This window comes from Lepidochelys kempii, chromosome 20 (genome assembly GCF_965140265.1).
Source record: "Lepidochelys kempii isolate rLepKem1 chromosome 20, rLepKem1.hap2, whole genome shotgun sequence".
Classification (NCBI taxonomy): Eukaryota; Metazoa; Chordata; order Testudines; family Cheloniidae; genus Lepidochelys; species Lepidochelys kempii.
Genome location: NC_133275.1, coordinates 4,295,181 through 4,313,075, shown reverse-complemented (window position 1 = coordinate 4,313,075; position 17,895 = coordinate 4,295,181). Strand labels below are relative to the sequence as shown.

General features: G+C 48.1%; 1 protein-coding gene across 4 annotated transcripts in view; it reads left to right on the top strand.

The window, feature by feature from the left end:
* Positions 1 to 442: 442 nt before the first annotated feature.
* The window catches only part of POU6F1 (POU class 6 homeobox 1), a 33,944-nt gene continuing 16,491 nt past the window's right edge, over positions 443 to 17,895 (top strand). The window contains exon 1 of one of the 4 annotated variants that reach the window (XM_073318981.1): positions 443 to 715. The gene's annotated coding sequence lies outside the window, so the exon portion shown is untranslated. The remainder of the gene's footprint in view (positions 716 to 17,895) is intronic. The other 3 variants (XM_073318978.1, XM_073318980.1, XM_073318979.1) reach the window with 3 other exon arrangements.

Sequence of the window (17,895 nt, the reverse complement as noted above, 5' to 3'; positions counted from 1 at the left end):
GAAATGCTGCATTAGGGTTTTGATGAGCTAGTTGAAGGGAGAGGGGGAGGAACGAATCAGCAAGTCAGGCCTACTTCGCCCGGCTCTGCCGGTGGTGACTTGCTGTATGACCTTGATGGGGGGCAGTGGTTTCACACACCCCCCTCCCACCCAGGCCTGAGATTCCCCCCACTGGGCGTCATGAACCAGCTCATGTTTGCCAAGTGCTGGGAGGGGAAACGCAAAGTGCCTGATACCAAAGGGGCACTTTTCAGGTTGGGGTGGTGGTGGTGGGGGGGTTATACAGGGAGATTTGGGGGGCGGAGGGAGGGTTGTTACAGGAGGGGGGGGTCCCTGCGCCCCCTCGAGGCCGCGGCCAGCTCTGCAGCCTGCGGGATGCGGCAAAGGCCTTTGCATAAATTATGTTCATGACGCAGCAGCTAAAAAAAAATCCAAGTAACCAAAAAAATCCCCTTCCCCCGCCGCAACTCCCCCAGCGGGGGCCCGGGGCTGAGGCGGCTGCAAGCGGGGGTGGCCCGGCGCAGAGCCCCGGGGATCTCGGTGCAAGGGCTGGGCTGGGCAGGCGGAGTGGGGGGGCTGCCGCCTCCATCCCCCCCACCCCCCTTTGTGTGCAGCAGACTCCGCTCCGCTGCTGTGAGATGAATTGTTAATTATTCCCAGCAAAAAAGCGGCTCGGAGCCCCGGCCCGAGCGGGGGGCGAGCGGCTGCCGGCGCGGTGAGTGCGGGGCCCGGGAGAGGGGGTGCGGTGGGGCGGGCAGGGGGGGCGGGGGGGACCCGGTTCGGTGAATATGCAATGGTCTTAATTAGCATAATTTATATATTTATGATAAAGAGAAAAACCGGGGCCGGGGCCGCTGCAAGCGGAGGAGCCGGGGCCGGGGGAGCCCGGGGAGACTGGGTCGTGGGGAGACGGGGATTGAGGGGGCTGCTGGGGTTGTGGGGGGGGGAGACCGAGGAGCCGGGGTTAAGGGGAGCCCGGAGGTCAGGAAGCCGGGGTTGGGAGCCCCGGGGATCGGGGCCCCCAGGGGTCGGGAGCTCAGGAGGTTCTGGGGTTTGGCGGGGAGACCAGGGGAGTCGGGGTGGGGGGGAGCCCCATGGATCGGAGCGACCTGGGCGTCGGGCGCTGAGGGGACCCGGAGATCGGAGGAGCCAGAGGCTGAAGGGGATTGGGGAGCCGGGCTTCGAGAGAGCCCCGGGGGCTGGGGGTGCTCCGGAGATCGGAGGAGACAGGGGTTGGGGGGACCCGGAGATCGGAGCAGCCCCGGGGATCGGGGGCTGGGGGGACCCCCAAGGATCGGAGCCTGGGGGACCCCTGGGGATCGGGGGCTGGGGGGGGACCCGGGATTCGGAGCGGATCCGGGGATCGGGGGAGACAAGGGTTGGGGGGCCCCGGAGGTCGGAGCACCCCCGGGGATCGGAGTCTGGGGGACCCCCGGAGATCGGGGGCTGCGGGGACCCGGGGTTCGGAGGGGATCCGGGGATCGGGGGAGACAAGGGTTGGGGGGACCCGGAGATCGGAGCAGCCTCGGGGGCTGGGGGGACCCGGGGATCGGAGGAGCCAGGGGCTGGGGGACCCCCGGGGATCGGGGGCTGGGGCGGACCCGGGGGTCGGAGGAGCCAGGGGCTGGGGGGCAGCGGGGAAGGGACCGCGGTAGGAACTGCCCGGATCGGGCAGCGGGGGCCGGGCTGTGCCCGCCCCGGGGGGCGCTGTGCTGTAGGCGGCGAGCAGACGGCGGGGCCCGGGGGTGAGGTCTCAGGCTGCACTGGGGGCTGCCGAGGCACCGGCCTGGGGGAGCAGCTGCCGGGGCCGGGCCATGGGGCTGAGCTGCCTGATTGGGAGGGAGACGCGTTGCAGGGACTGGGGTACCGGGGCTTTTCCTCCCTGCCGGGCTGTGTCTCATGCCTGGCTGGGTGGGGTGGGGCTGCCCCCTGCCTTTGGGCCCTGGAGCCCCCCTGCGCTGGGGGCTGGAGCCCCCTGGGTGGCTGGGGAGGGGCTGCCCCCGAGGCTGAGGAATATGTTACTGGGGCTAATTGCCACGAACTGGGGGTTTGTATTATCTCTGTCCAGGACCCCTTTAAGCATTCCCTGAGCTAGGTGCCCCTGTAGGGAGAGGGGCTTAGAGTCAGAGAGAAGCATCTCCCGGGGAAGTGCCTCTATGCCTAACTCTGCTACTGCCATGCTGGTGACCTTCAGCAAGTCATGTCACCTCCCTGCCTCAGTTTCCCTGTCTGTAAAATGGGCACAAACGATACTGACCTCCTTTGTAAAGCACTTTGAGGTCTACTGATGAAAAGCGCTAGATGAAAGGTGGGTATTATTGCTAGTGCTAATTTGCACCAGAGCAATGGAGGATAATGATGAATTTGATGGCACCCCAAACCCACAGGCTGGCAGGCACCCTGGACAGCAGTGGTCAGCACGACAGACACCCCAGTAGCTAAATATGTGTCCCTGATTTTTTACTGGGGTCTTTAGGCATTACTCCGATACAAATAAATAGGAATTACCAAAGGGAATGGAAACAAAAGATTCTGGAGTTGTCTTAAGGCTGCATTGGCTGGGCTTTGTATAGGGAAAGCGGCGAGCTCCATGTTCTCATCCCCTCAGGATGCTAACCTGATACAACTGCCGCTTCTAATGGTAACGATTGTACTTGCTTGTGACAAGGTGTTAAGACGCAGGTTGCCCTTCCCCCAGAGACAGCACTTATATGTTTCAGAGTAACAGCCGTGTTAGTCTGTATATGTTAGAGATGGAAAGAAGGAGCAGGCTGACCCAGAGGCTTATTGAGTAAACGGACTTCTTTATTGCAGTACTTGTTCCCCTCGACCCAGTTGTCGAGTAAGCCCCGAGTTAATCACGTCACACTCTTTTATCTAAGTTCATATGTAAATACCCACGTTTACTACAGCGCCCCCAAAACCTTTATTTAATAATATGAACACCAATATAATGAATATTAATAGTTATATACTGAATATAATTATACCCTACCCTGTTTACCGTTTACAGCATTAAGCATATTGTACAGACATGTCTTTACCTTGAAGATACCTTTCTTTGCAGTAATTGTAGCCACAAGTTCCCTTAATCAGCACTTCCCGGGGGAGGGAGGAAGAGGTAGGGTGACCAAACAGCAAGTGTGAAAAATCGGGATACGGGGTGGGGGGTAATAGGAGCCTATATAAGAAAAAGACCCAAAAATCGGGACTGTCCGTTTAAAATCGGGACATCTGGTCATCCTGGGAAGGGGCCGTGACCCTGAGCTCGTTTATGTAGCTGGGAGAGGGGAGATAACACTTCTTCACACAAAGATCCTTCAGACAACCATATTTCTCAAGCAACTGCAAGGCTTATCTATCCTTAACAAGCAGAAGGGAAGGGAAAAGGACAGCAGCTTTATCAAGCGAAGAATCAGTGCTTGCATGTGCCTCCCTCCCTATTACCATGATAGCGGCTACCCAGGTCTTTACTTAACCCTTACATACCCCAACATTATATATTAAAGGCTTTAAATACTAATAGACCTTGGTAGTAAGAGTTGCTTGACCAGGAAACACCTGTTGAGACAGATGTCCTGCCAGTGGGGGGGGGGGGGGGGGCGATCAGGGCCATGGAAATGCCCGGCAATACCGCATTTGACGCACTGAGCAGTATGACCTTCCATCCTTGTCTCCAAGGAGCTGGCTTTATTCTCTGTCTCACCTTTTGCAGTCAAAGTGACCAAATGTTTTTGGGCATGAAATATTAAGAAGAAACCAGCCGATTTTTCTCATGCATTCCCATCACAATTACGCACATGGTGGTGGTGGTTTTACCACCCGAGCTACATAGGTATTGATTGGGGAGGGAATGTTAGGTTTCTGCAGGATTACTCAGGTGCCACCCTGTTGGAAAGCTGGGAGATGTGCATTTTTTTAGGTTAGGCTTGCTTGGTAAGTGACATATTTTTATGTTGGCAGGACCTGCCGGAATCAATATTATGAACTTCCTTCACAACTGATAGACTGAGTTTATGGTTAATGTACTGGACTGGGATTCAGGAGATCTGAGTTCTGTGCCTGGCGCTGCAGTAGGCTTCTCACCTGACCTTGGGCGATTCACTTAATCTCTCAATACCCTAGCTGTAAAACAAAGATAGTAATACTTCCCGCCCTCTCAGGAGAAAGTAACGAATGTGCGGTCCGGAGATACTTGTAAACAAATACGGCTTCCAAGACCACACTGACCGAATTCAGGAAGATGTCAAGCAAACATATTATTAGGATTTGTATTATAGTAGAACCCTTTGTGCTGAGTGTGGTACGAACCCATAGGGAGAGAGTTTTTGCCCTGAAGAGCTTACAATCAAAATAGACAAAGGGTGGGAGGGAAAACAAGCCACGGGGCAATTAAGTGATTTGCCCCAGGTCATCCAGCAGGTCGAGGACAGAGCTAGGAACAGATCTCCTAATCCAGTGGGTCGCACTGGCTCTCTAATAGAGTATCATCCTTATTTCGAAGGTTGCAGCGATTGTAACAAGGGAAAAATAAACGTTTATTTTAAAGGTACTAACAGGGTTTGGCAAATAACTGGGAGTTAAACCCAGAAATTGGCAGGAGTTATTGAGTCACGTCTGGCTTCTTTGTTTTTTAATGTATTTAGTAAAATGTTCTGGATGCAGATGAAAGCTCCCTGTTCGTTACTCACTGCTCCACTTGCCTTGAAACGGGAATGGCAAGTGTATCGGTAAAGGGATTGGCAGGTTGTCTCTGGCTTTCCTTGAAGTCCCAGTTATGGCAACAGGTTCTGGAGTCTGCCCATGAGCAATCGACTGCAGGATCAGGGCTAAAAAAACTGCCAACCAACTACTGGCAAATGCAAGTGACCTCTAGTTCCTTTGCACAGATGCCAGTAAGTACGTCAACGTAAAATAAGGTTTCAGAGTAACAGCCGTGTTAGTCTGTATTCTCAAAAAGAAAAGGAGTACTTGTGGCACCTTAGAGACTAACCAATTTATTTGAGCATAAGCTTTCGTGAGCTACAGCTCACTTCATTGGATGTGTGAGCTGTAGCTCACGAAAGCTTATGCTCAAATAAATTGGTTAGTCTCTAAGGTGCCACAAGTACTCCTTTTCTAATTGGCTAATGTAGTGCCAATCTTTAAAAAAGGGAAGAAGGAAGATCCTGGGAACTACAGGCCAGTCAGCCTCACCTCAGTCCCTGGAAAAATCATGGAGCAGGTCCTCAAAGAATCAATCCTGAAGCACTTGCATGAGAGGAAAGTGATCAGGAACAGCCAGCATGGATTCACCAAGGGAAGGTCATGCCTGACTAATCTAATCGCCTTTTATGATGAGATTACTGGTTCTGTGGATGAAGGGAAAGCAGTGGATGTATTGTTTCTTGACTTTAGCAAAGCTTTTGACACGGTCTCCCATAGTATTCTTGTCAGCAAGTTAAGGAAGTATGGGCTGGATGAATGCACTATAAGGTGGGTAGAAAGCTGGCTAGATTGTCGGGCTCAACGGGTAGTGATCAATGGCTCCATGTCTAGTTGGCAGCCGGTATCAAGTGGAGTGCCCCAAGGGTCGGTCCTGGAGCCGGTTTTATTCAATATCTTCATAAATGATCTGGAGGATGGTGTGGATTGCACTCTCAGCAAATTTGCGGATGATACTAAACTGGGAGGAGTGGTAGATACGCTGGAGGGGAGGGATAGGATACAGAAGGACCTAGACCAATTGGAAGATTGGGCCAAAAGGAATCTGATGAGGTTCAATAAGGATAAGTGCAGGGTCCTGCACTTAGGACGGAAGAACCCAATGCACAGCTACAGACTAGGGACCGAATGGCTAGGCAGCAGTTCTGCAGAAAAGGACCTAGGGGTGACAGTGGACGAGAAGCTGGATATGAGTCAGCAGTGTGCCCTTGTTGCCAAGAAGGCCAATGGCATTTTGGGATGTATAAGTAGGGGCATAGCGAGCAGATCGAGGGATGTGATCGTTCCCCTCTATTCGACATTGGTGAGGCCTCATCTGGAGTACTGTGTCCAGTTTTGGGCCCCACACTTCAAGAAGGATGTGGATAAATTGGAGAGAGTCCAGCGAAGGGCAACAAAAATGATTAGGGGACTGGAACACATGAGTTATGAGGAGAGGCTGAGGGAGCTGGGATTGTTTAGCCTGCAGAAGAGAAGAATGAGGGGGGATTTGATAGCTGCTTTCAACTACCTGAAAGGGGGTTCCAAAGAGGATGGCTCTAGACTGTTCTCAATGGTAGCAGATGACAGAACGAGGAGTAACGGTCTCAAGTTGCAGTGGGGGAGGTTTAGATTGGATATTAGGAAAAACTTTTTCACTAAGAGGGTGGTGAAACACTGGAATGCGTCACCTAGGGAGGTGGTAGAATCTCCTTCCTTAGAGGTTTTTAAGGTCAGGCTTGACAAAGCCCTGGCTGGGATGATTTAACTGGGAATTGGTCCTGCTTTGAGCAGGGGGTTGGACTAGATGACCTTCTGGGGTCCCTTCCAACCCTGATATTCTATGATTCTATGATTCTATGATTCTTTTAACGTAAAATAAGGCATTCTTGTGGGTGGGAGGTGCTCTTTAAAGTTTGCAGAAGCTGCACATGCTTTGCAGACATGAATTCCCTCTTGTGATTTCTTCAGTCCTGAAACTCAGCTTGAAGCCGCGGTTCATTACAGGCAGCCCTACGGCCCACTGCTATTTGTCTCAAAGTACATTTAACAGTAACCAATTTGTAATTCTTTCTGCTGACGAAACTGTCATCTTAGGTCAGCAGAGCAGACTGATCTGATGACAGCCCACTTTATAGCAACTCAGTACAGATTTTCATAGCTTTACGGTAAGGTTGGAGCGGCTGTCCTTTATGTGTCACAAATGAGTTTTCATTGGCTTGGCTGGTGGAGTTAGCTGGCCCGGCCCAGCCCTGGCACAAGCTTTCCAGGAAAGAGGCTCACTCCTCTTGTAGGAGATAGTAACCAAGAGCTTTGGGGAGCGGCCGTATGTTCCAAAGTTATCCTGGTGGCAGAAATCTCTGTCTTCGAAGATAGTATCAGAGGGGTAGCCGTGTTAGTCTGTGTCCACAAAAACAACAAGGAATCCGGTGGCACCCTAAAGACTAACAGATTTATTTGGGCATAAGCTTTCGTGGGTAAAAAACCCCACTTCTTCAGATCATGGAATCGAACTCTGATCAGAGGCTGTCTCTGATTTTTCATTACCCCTCCCCCCCCATCTTTAGGAGTTTAAAAATAGCCATAAAACTTCACTCTGAAACGTGCCAAGCAGGGTGCATTCCCCGGGGAGCAAATGCACATTTTCAGAAACATTGGATAGGCCATTTTGAAGCTCCCAAGCACAGAACTGAAGTTTCCCCCTATTATATAGAGTGGATTTTGGTTGTGGTTTTATTTTTACCTTCAGAAGGAGGAATCCGGTTTTGTTTCAGCAAACAGTTGGGGTCTGTCCTATGATGGTTACTTGTAGACCAGTTGCACCCTATGTCTGATGCTCAGTTCACTAAGACCACTTTGCACTGTTCTGGTGCAAATGGGGATTTCAAATGAGCATATGTTACATTTACTTGCCTCCTTGGAGAGCCACAGTGATGGGAAGGGGCATTACTGTAAATGAGAATCAAGCCATGCCTGTTGCTCTGGGAATAACTCTTCTGCTACATTAAGGGATGAGTAAGGGTGCTGGAAGTTTGCCCTGCTGTTGTGCCTAGATGTGTGTATGCATGTTTCTAGCCTTTAACCTCTTTGCGAATCCCAGTCCCAGGGCTCGTCTTAATCACGAGTAAACGTGATTTAGAGTAGTTGAGTTGGGCAACATGCTGCAGAGGAAAGGATGGGCATGCTGTCCACTGGTCATATGCTATTCCTGGCTCCACCACTGGCCTGCTGGGTGACCGCAGGCAAGTCACGTCACTGCCCCCTGCCTCAGCTTTCCCATCTGTAAAATGGAGATAATGATACTGACCTCCTCTGTGAAGTGAAGATCTGCTGATAAAAAGTGCTACAATATTATCGTTGTTTTATTATATTAGAGTGTGGCTGGAAAGGACTAATTGGATAAGTACCCAAAATGTGATTTCAGTGGGAGCTAGGTGTCTAAATACCTCTGAGAATCTCAGCCTTAAGTGCTGAAGTCACTTTTTAAAAATGGGGCTTGTGCTCCTAAATGACTTAGGAGCTTTGGAAATTGTTGCTCATAAATCCCCATTTATATAGACTGTAACTGACATGAGCATCTGCCTTCGAGCAAGATTGGCTTGTTTATTTTTATGAATATTTATTTAGAATTACACTAAACTGGGATTTAAGACTGAGGTGCTTTTTCTTTTCTATCTGGACACTGCTTCAGACTGTAAGAAACAATGTGTGATTCAACCATACTAAATGGGGGCCTGTCCTCTTAGGGGTCTGATGCTGTAATTGAATCTTTCTCTCTGGGGACCTGATTCCAGGATCAGAGCCTAGATCAGAACTGTAGGAAGAATGGGCGAGTGGATTGAGAAGGAGCCCAGGGTTTGTGTGCTCCTGAGTGTTAGTGTTCATTCTGCCAGTGATTCACTGTGTGATGCTAGACAAGTTACTCCTTCTGCCTCAGTTTCCCCTTCAGTAAATGCAGTTGGTAATATTTGCCTTCCTCTGATAACATTGTGACGTTAATTGTGAAGTACTTTGAGATTCCCAGAGGAAAAGGTTTGGTCAAAATGCAAACAAAGGTTTAGTGTTTTGTGGGGGAGGCTGTTGGGGGGAGGAATTAATTGCAAAACCAGGTTGAAATGTCCTTAATATTCTGAAAACGAATATGAATGGAAAAGAGGGAGATTAAACATGAGGCACAACATTTGTGCTTGGACCCATGTGATGATGAATGGCTTTTTATGATTAAATGCAGGGTTTAATTTAATTAAATTGCAGTTTAGACCTTTAGGTAGCTTCATTGGAAAAGCAAATGTTTGTGGTCTTTGTGAGTTCAAGTTTGTCCATTTAATTGATCTCTCAAGAGATACAAGTGCAACCAGTCTGAAAGATACAACAATCCCTGCAGACCACTTAAAGTCTTAAACAGTGAGAATAAGGACTTGTGTACAGGGAGAAACTGACCAGAATAGCTATTGTGACATAAACTACTCTACAAAAGCAGTTGTGGTCAGTTTCCTCTTGTAGACAGGCATTTAGTCACATACATGTGAAGGAGGGGAGGGATAGCTCAGTGGTTTGAGCATTGGCCTCCTAAACCTACGGTTGTGAATTCAATCCTCGAGGGGGCCATTTGGGATCTGGGGCAAAAATTGGGGATTGGTCCTGCTTTGAGCAGGGGGTTGGACTAGATGACCTCCTAAGGTCCCTTCCAATCCTGATACTCTACGATTCTAAGAACCTTTAACTCCATGAATTTTGTGCTGAATGGCTTTACAAATTGGGAATACTGATTTAGTTGGGGATCGGTCCTGCTTTGAGCAGGGGGTGGGACTAGATGACCTCCTGAGGTCCCTTCCAACCCTGATGTTCTATGATTCTATGATACTACAAAAATGAGAGGCAGGTTTTCATTTGGCATGAGTCAGCATAACACCACCCAAGTCCGTGACACAATGTCACCCTGCACCAGCCCTAATATGAACCTGAGTGACTGCGAAATTGCTTTATGGGCTCGATCCTGCAAGATGTCGAGCACTTTGTTCCCAAACTATCGGAGCGCTTCAGCACATGCTTAACTTTAAGCATATGAAATCACCCGCCTTGCTCAACGTTAAAACCACATGATGTTCTTAAGTGTTTTGCTGTATGGGGACCAGAGTGCATGATTGAACCCCTAACTCTGGATGGCAGAAGTGGGAGGCTCAGCAGTCTCAAAGCTTCTGATGCCTCATGTCTTAGTCTCCTCTTGTGCTATTAACCACTGGTGCAGATATCAGCACTGTAATTTCAGCCTTTTGTAACGGGTAACCTCTTTCCCTAGCCCCCTTAATACTGAGCCCCAGTGCATTGTGGCTGCCCATTTTCCATTCAGTGTGTGCATGATCTAACCCACAGTTGTACTTAGGATACACTCCCTGATGGGTTAGCACTGGTGTAACGGAACAGGAAGTGGTGGTCAGCAATAGGGTAATCACAGTCTTGCCTTGGCCTAGTGAAATGGTGCAGTGTCCCAGAAGGTTGGGGCTAGTTGCCTTACAGTAGAACCCAGGATCCATTTCAGATTGGTAGGGAAGATGGTTCAGATTCTCCATGCCTCAGTTTCCCCATCTGTCAAATGGGGATAATGGTGCTGACTTCCTTTGTAAAGTGCTTCAAAAGCTATGGCTGACAAGAACTATTATCATCATTCGTTACTATTCCCTTTGCTTGCAGGCTCATGGGCCCCTTCCGGTGGGGTCCAAACTTGCTCCCATCGAATCAATGGGAACTTTGTCATTAACTCCAACAGAAACAGAATTTAGTTGGTAATATTGACATTTCTGTGGCACTCCCCACTTTAGTACCTGAGCATATAACACACCTCAGTACAGGAGCCCTCACAGTACTCCAATGAGGATGGGCATTAATTTTTCAAAGGTATTTAAGGCACCTAAAGATGCGGATGGGTGCTTAGTGGGATTTCTAAAAGGCTTATAGCACGTTACTCGTCTAATTCCCATTGATTTCTCTGGGAGTTGGGGGCCCAATTAGCTTAGGCGTTTTTGAAGACAACACTAGGTACCTATCTGTGTCCGTAGATGCCTAAGCACCTTTGAAAATCTGACTCTTCGGACTTCTCACCTGTGGCATGTTTGTTCAAAGTGAGATTCCCACTGGAATGGTATCCAGGCCGTCACATCTCTGACTCATCAACACTAGTAATTAACACATCAGTTATAGTCACAGTGAAAACTGGAGCTTCGTAAATCATCTTCTCCCTCTCTTTTCCAATTCTTTTTTATTATTAGTAGTATAATTTAGTGCATTTCAGTTTCTCGTCACCATCTGTTGTGAAATGGCTGTTTTCGTGCTGCGTGCGCTCAACACCACCATCTGGGCACATGATTTGTCCCATTGATTGCAAAAATGTGCGAAGAAGCAAAATGAAATGGTATGACACACTCGCAGAATATCTGCTCAATGAGCACCAGCCCGTGAGGAAATCCAAGCCATGCCACGGAACTGCACTGAGCTTGACATTATGAAATGTCTGTTTAATCGTCCATCACGCTAATGGGTCTTTTTGCACCACACTGAGAGAGATCTCGGCTTCTCTTCTCTGCCCATTATTTGACTCTGCTGCACTGGGAAGGCCTGAAAAGATGGAAGTATCCTGCTCTGATAAATACAGTAGATAGAACCTGATTAGTGAGTCTTGTTCACTCTTGTTAGACTGTACCTGAGATTCTGAAAGTGGCTCTTCATCTTGTTTTGTTGCTGTAGATCTGTGCAGAGATAAACTTCCCATAAGCCGCAAGTATGTTTCCCGTCTCGAGCTGCTCTTTGCTGCAGTTTTTAGTGTAACTTTGATCAGCAAAACTCCAAGGCTCTGTTGAAAGAGCCCTTTTTTTTTTAATCCTCTGCACACTTTGAAGAAGGCGTCTTGCACTGAACTTCATTCTGATTTACACAAAGGCCATTTTATACCTCTCTGGCAGGGCAAAGGCACCTTAAAGTGTGTGTAACTGTAAAGGCTTATGCTGCTTTTTAAACACTCCATTGTGCCCAGGTGCCTCCTTGGGAAAGCGCATGGGATTTTGTTTGTTTTTCACCGTTTCCTGGAGACGTTCCTAAAATGCACAAACAGGAGGGATGTGACTGGGGAGCAGATGAATAACCTTGGGAGGACCAAGAGAGCTGGGGCATTTTCAGCACCAAGCTTTTTTATTTTGCAGCACAGCGAGTGAAATCATAGAAGCTGATCACGCTGAAGCATTTGCCCAGCTCCCTATGGGAGACAAGTGCACAAAACTCTCCCGACTCGTCCCAAGATTGTGCTTTGCCCAAAGCCGAAAAGCAAATGAGTACCCAGCATTAGAACTCAGAATTTCCTGGGTTCTACTCTTGTGATTTTTCTAACAGACCAGCTAATAACTGCTCAGTCCCATCTCCTGCCAAGAATGACACTCACTCAGTCACTAGAGAGTGTGTTTGGAATTATACCTTTCCTTAAACAGCTGTTCCTGGTGTCAGCGTTCACTGCAAAGGAAAGTTGCAGTGAGGCACAGATGTCTGGCTATTTTTTAAATATGCACTGGCTTTTTAGGAATGTGTCCACTGAATATCAAGCAGTCTCCCTGTGGGTGCTCAACACTGCCGCGATTTTTACCATTTTGTTGTATTTTTAAAATTATAGCAATCTTAAATTTTGAAATGAAAAGTCGTTTTGACAATTTCAGAACTTTTTAGTCGAGTGGAAAAATTTGTCGAGACTGGCCCCCCTTTCCTGTGAAAAGTTTTGGCTTCTTTAAATGGGCAACTTCTGATGAAAACGTTTTCCATCAAAAAATTCCCCATCAGCTTTACTACGCTGTGAGATTCACATTACCTGGCTCTTGATGGCAGACTCCCAGTGAGGGTTCAGCACATGAAGGAAAGCTCACCAGGAATCAGCAGCTGCATTTCTTTAGCCTCTGAGGGGGTGTCTACACTGGTATAATTTCCAGCTCCAGCAGACACCCCTGCACTAGGTCTGATCAAGCTAGTGACCTAACAATAGCAGTGTAGCCGCGGCTGGGAATGGGCTAGCCGCTCTAAATGCATACCTAGGATTTCAGATGGGATTGTACTCAGGGGGCAGCTACACCGCCCACGCAGGTGTGGCTATGCTAAATGCTGTTTTTCCTACGTGAGCTAGATCATAGAATCATAGAATATCAGGGTTGGAAGGGACCTCAGGAGGTCATCTAGTCCAACCCCCTGCTCAAAGCAGGACCAATCCCCAATTTTTGCCCCAGATCCCTAAATGGCCCCCTCAAGGATTGAACTCACAACCCTGGGTTTAGCAGGCCAACGCTCAAACCACTGAGCTATCAGAGCTAGTGTGGGTGCCTCTGGCCAAGCTACAAGTTACATCTCCAGCTGCAGGGCAGACACACAATAAGGGTCAGTCCGCGCACACGTTTTTTACCGATTTAACTGTATCGGTTTAGAAACAGATGTCGTTAAAGCAGTAAAACCCTTTCGTGTGGGCACAGTTATACTGGTCCAAAGGTGCTAAAAAAGGGCTTGTTCAGGCAGAAAAATGATGTGGCTTTATACAGGTATAATTAAAGTGGTACAACCCCCTTAATGTACATGCAGGTCTAGTATAAATGTGTTTCTACCTGTATAGTTGGGTCCCATGCGGGAAGGGAACCGGGAGGCCAGTATACACTACAAAAGCTCTGCCGTATAACTGTATTGGCACAGCCTTCTGGATGCAGCTTATACCGGCAAAAGGACACTTGAAACCACCTCCCCAAGAAACATAAACTATACCAGCAAAAGGACACTTACAGAGATGAGCTGCTTTCCACACAGGGGGATTGCTTGTGTGATGTTTTTACAGTCTTAATCAACATAGCTATGACAGCAAAGATCTGTATAATATTATAAAAGATAATATAATATCTGTATAATATTATAAAAGATCTGTATAATAGGTTATACATACCAGTATATTAATCAGTTTAAAAAAACCAACCCTTAAATGAAGTAGCTAAATCAGTATGCAAACTGTGCGTAGAGCAGACCTAAGGTAAAATGACAGGAGTAAGCTTTACAGGTGTGAGCATCTTTATATTATTTTATGTATTTGTGTTACCATAGCACCTGGAAACCGCAGTCATGGCTCTGGACTCCATTGTGCAAGGTGCTGTACAAACACAGAAGGAAAAAAAGACAGGCTCTGCCCCAAAAGAGCAGACAATCACCAGTATTACCAGATCCCGACCCAGGGATGATCCCACTCTAATGCTGTTGGTGCACAAGCATGCCCCAACTCTAAACAGGGAAACGGGTACGCCTGTATGTACACCAGGCTGAAGTATTGTGGACGGGATTTTTAAAGGCATTCAGCACTGGATGGACCCCGATTCTAATTGAAGTCAGCAGGAAAATTCTCAGTGAGAGCAGGTTGAGTGAATGCTGAAAATTTCCACTCTCTGCTGCTTAGGCTGATGAGGTGATACAACATTTCAGGCTGCTTTTAGAAGGTATTGAACAGAAACCCTCCATAAACAGAATTTGTGCCCGGGCAAACAGTGAACAGCCCAGCTAACAACATCCTTAGCCCTTTTATTTTTCAATAGCTAGCTAGCTAGCTCGATACAGATGTTCCTGCTGAGTTTGTTCAGAAACAGCTTGTTAATTGGTCTCTATACGCAGCAGCCTTGGTATTGCTCATTGCTGTTTATTCACGTCCTGCGTTTGCAAAGCTGGAAGATTTTACTGCAGGTTTCATTATGCCTGTGTGCAAAAGATGTCTCCGTCAAACAGTATTATTTAGTACAGCCGCAGCAGAGAAAGCCGGGACAGGGCTTGTCTTGGGTCTTGTCTGTACGAGCAAGCTGAATCTTTGTAACGAAAGGGGTGAATATCAATCACGTTGATGGTGCCAGTGTAAACCCCTGTGTGGACTGTGATTTTTGGTTGAAAACGGGCTTATTTCGGTTTAGCTTAAAGGAATTTAAGGAGTTTAGACCAAACTGTTATAAACCACTCTGAAACCAAAACCGGAGTGTCCAGTTTAACAAACCAGTTTGAATTTGCGTGTAGACAAGGCCTGATAAAAAAGATCTCTCCAGTGGACATTTCTCTGCCTTGACTACCTCCTGGGACAAACCAAATTCAGCCCTGGTATAAACAGGCTGAGTTTCCATTGATAAGCATGAGAACTGTGCTGAGTTATTCTGTACCGGGACTGAATTTGGTCCGATGCCTTTAAAAACATTGCAGCTTTAGTTATGAAACCTGTTCTCTAATTGACGGGGGGGCCGATGCTGCCCCCCTACTCCAGTCTCTCTATGCCTCTCCAGCAGCATGGAGGGGTTGTGAATGAGCCGCAAAGGGCAGAGGAGAATTCCCCCAGCAAAGAGCTGCCATGTGCATAATTGTGCTGTTCCCCTCTTACCAGCTCAGGTGCAGGAGACAGAAAGGGGAAGGAGCCATAATGCTCAGTGCTAAGGGGATCCCGGGTGGTGGTACCACCTGAGAAAGGCTGCTTGAGGATAGAACAGCCCCTGGGGCTGCTCTAACTTATCCAGAGAGCCTTTTTGTGGGGTCAACGGTTATTTACGATTTGCATTATAGTAGAACCTGGAAACCCCAGGTGAGATAGTGACCCTATTGTGGTAGGGTCTATAAAGTGAAGGATAGTCCCTGCCCCAAAGAGCTTACAGTCTCCTCCCAGAGACACACAGCAGGTCTTACTGCTGCCAGGAGACCAGCAAACCAGTCACTAGCCACCACCCTGTCCAGCTCACAGATCTTCCCTTCCTGGTGGAATGACTGTACATTCGGCTCATCTCGTCTCTTCGTCACAGGAGGTTTTGCAGCTTTAGTTCTCTGCTTTTTCTTTCCACCGGCACGTCCCTGGCGCAGCAAGTGTCCCTCGCTCCAACTTTTCCTGCCGGTTCCTGTGCTCTGGCTGTAGGAGAACTAATTAACTATTAATAACGCCAGATGCATCGAAGAGCTACCTGATGGCCCCTGACTCTGTTCTCTGTTGCACTGGAATAAATTGTTAATTAAAGCAGGCACCGGCATCCCATGGCGTTTGGCTACTCTGAAGTCAAAGCGAGATTTAAAAACTTTTATCAGATATTACAGATCAGTCACTCGGCTGATCTCAATCAGTTCAGTCGCTCAGGCAGCAGGGTCTAAACCTATTAAAAGCCACCGAGCGTAGCGGAGAAGACGGCATTGGTTCTGGGCCGCGCCCCCTGGGATCTGTTTGAATGTTTAGGTTGTGATTCTCAGAGCCAACTAGGGGGATAGTTTTAAAGGGAGCTGGGCAGCTACATTTACAGTTTAGTGTGTGCAGCAGCTAGGAGTTGCGTAGTATCCCTTTAAATAGTTTGTGAGCCTTCTAATGGTGCTCACTGGGTTTTATGTTTCAGAAGCCAACAGACTACTGCCAGTAGCATGTATATGTCTATAGGTTGCTTGTTGTATATAGTTAGTAAACACAGTTACTCGGACTCCGCTGTGTTTCTGTGAGGTTCCTTCCTGCAGTAATAATTCCACACACTGTTTAAAGGGACACTACCCAGTTACTACACACTGCATATTGTAGCGGTGTCATTTTGGCCTCATTGCTGTTAACGGGCCAGGATTTCATCCTATATTATTAAAACATGAGTGCACATCATAATAACATGCACACCCAACGTCTGCTCCAAAGTCCCAGTGCTAATCTTTAAAGCCACCTGCCGATCAGCTGTTTGGTGGGCCCTACCGATCAGCTTCTCCCTTTCCCCCCAGCAGCTCCCGCCTGCTGCCGATCAGTTGTTCGGTGGTGGGCGGGAAGTGCTGGGGAGGAGAGAGAGGTGTGAGGGTGGGAAGAGATGAAGTAAAGGCAGGGCGCAGGCAGGGCGTGCTCAGAGAAGGGGTGGGGCCTCGAGGGGAGGGTGCGGGAAGAGGCGAGCGAGGGTGAGGCTTTGGGAGGAGGAGTGGAGTGGGAGTGGGGCCTCGAAGTGGAGCAGAAGAACATAAGAACGGCCATACTGGGTCAGACCAAAGGTCTATCAAGCCCAGTATCCTGTCCTCTGACAGTGGCCAATGGCAGATGCCCCAAAGGGAATGAACAGACAGGTTATCATCAAGTGATCCATGCTCTGTCACCCAATCCCAGCTGCTGGCAAACAGAGGCTAGGGACACCATTCCTGCCCATCCTGGCTAAGAGCCATTGATGGACCTATCTTCTATCTTCTGTGAACCTATCTAGCTCCCCTTTGAACCCCAGTATAGTATTGGCCTTCACAATGCCCTCTGGCAAGGAGTTCCAGAGGTTGACAGTGCATTGTGTGAAAAAATACTTTCTTATGTTTGTTTTAAACTTGCTACCTATTAATTTCATTTGGTGGCCCCTTGTTCCTGTATTAGGAGAAGGAGTAAATAACACTTCCTTATTTACTTTCTCCACACCAGTCATGATTTTATAGACCTCTACCATATCCCCCCTTAGTCACCTCTTTTCCAAGCTGAGAAGTCCCAGTCTTATTCATCTCTCCTCAAACAGAAGTTGTTCTATACCCCTAAACATTTTTGTTGCCCTTTTCTGAACCTTTTCCAATTCCAATATATCTTTTTTGACATGGGATGACCACATCTGCGCACAGTATTCAAGGTGTGGGTGTACCATGGATTTATATAGAGGCATATATTACATATATTTATAAAAATATGATATTTTCTGTCATATTATCTATCCCTTTCTTGATAATTCCCAACATTCTGTTCGCTTTTTTGACTGCTGCTGCACATTGAGTGGATGTTTTCAGAGAACTGTCCACAATGACTCCATGATCTCTTCCTTGAGTGGTAACAGCAGGAAAAGCTGAAAGTTGGCATCCATGCCGTCTTGGACCGTCTTAAAGGGACCCTGATTTTCAGAAAGTGCTGAAGGCCCCACTTTGGAAAAGAGGACCTTTTTAGGTCTCTCATGTTAGGCACCCAGGAAAAAAAATCACTAGTCCTTTCAAGCCTTGAGGGTCCTGTGCCCAGGGAAGAGGCAGTGTTCTCTTTGGAAACAGCTGCTCTTTAAGGCTGGAATTTTCAGCGGGTTTATGGGAGTTAGACGCATAACCCCCACGGACAGTGGGAGAGGAAAATGCCAGCCTAAAGAAATGTGTTGGCATGAGTCTGGTTTTCCAAGGAGTGGGAGAATGGTTTGATCCTGAGGGGTGAGTTTCGCATTTCTGTTGGTGGAT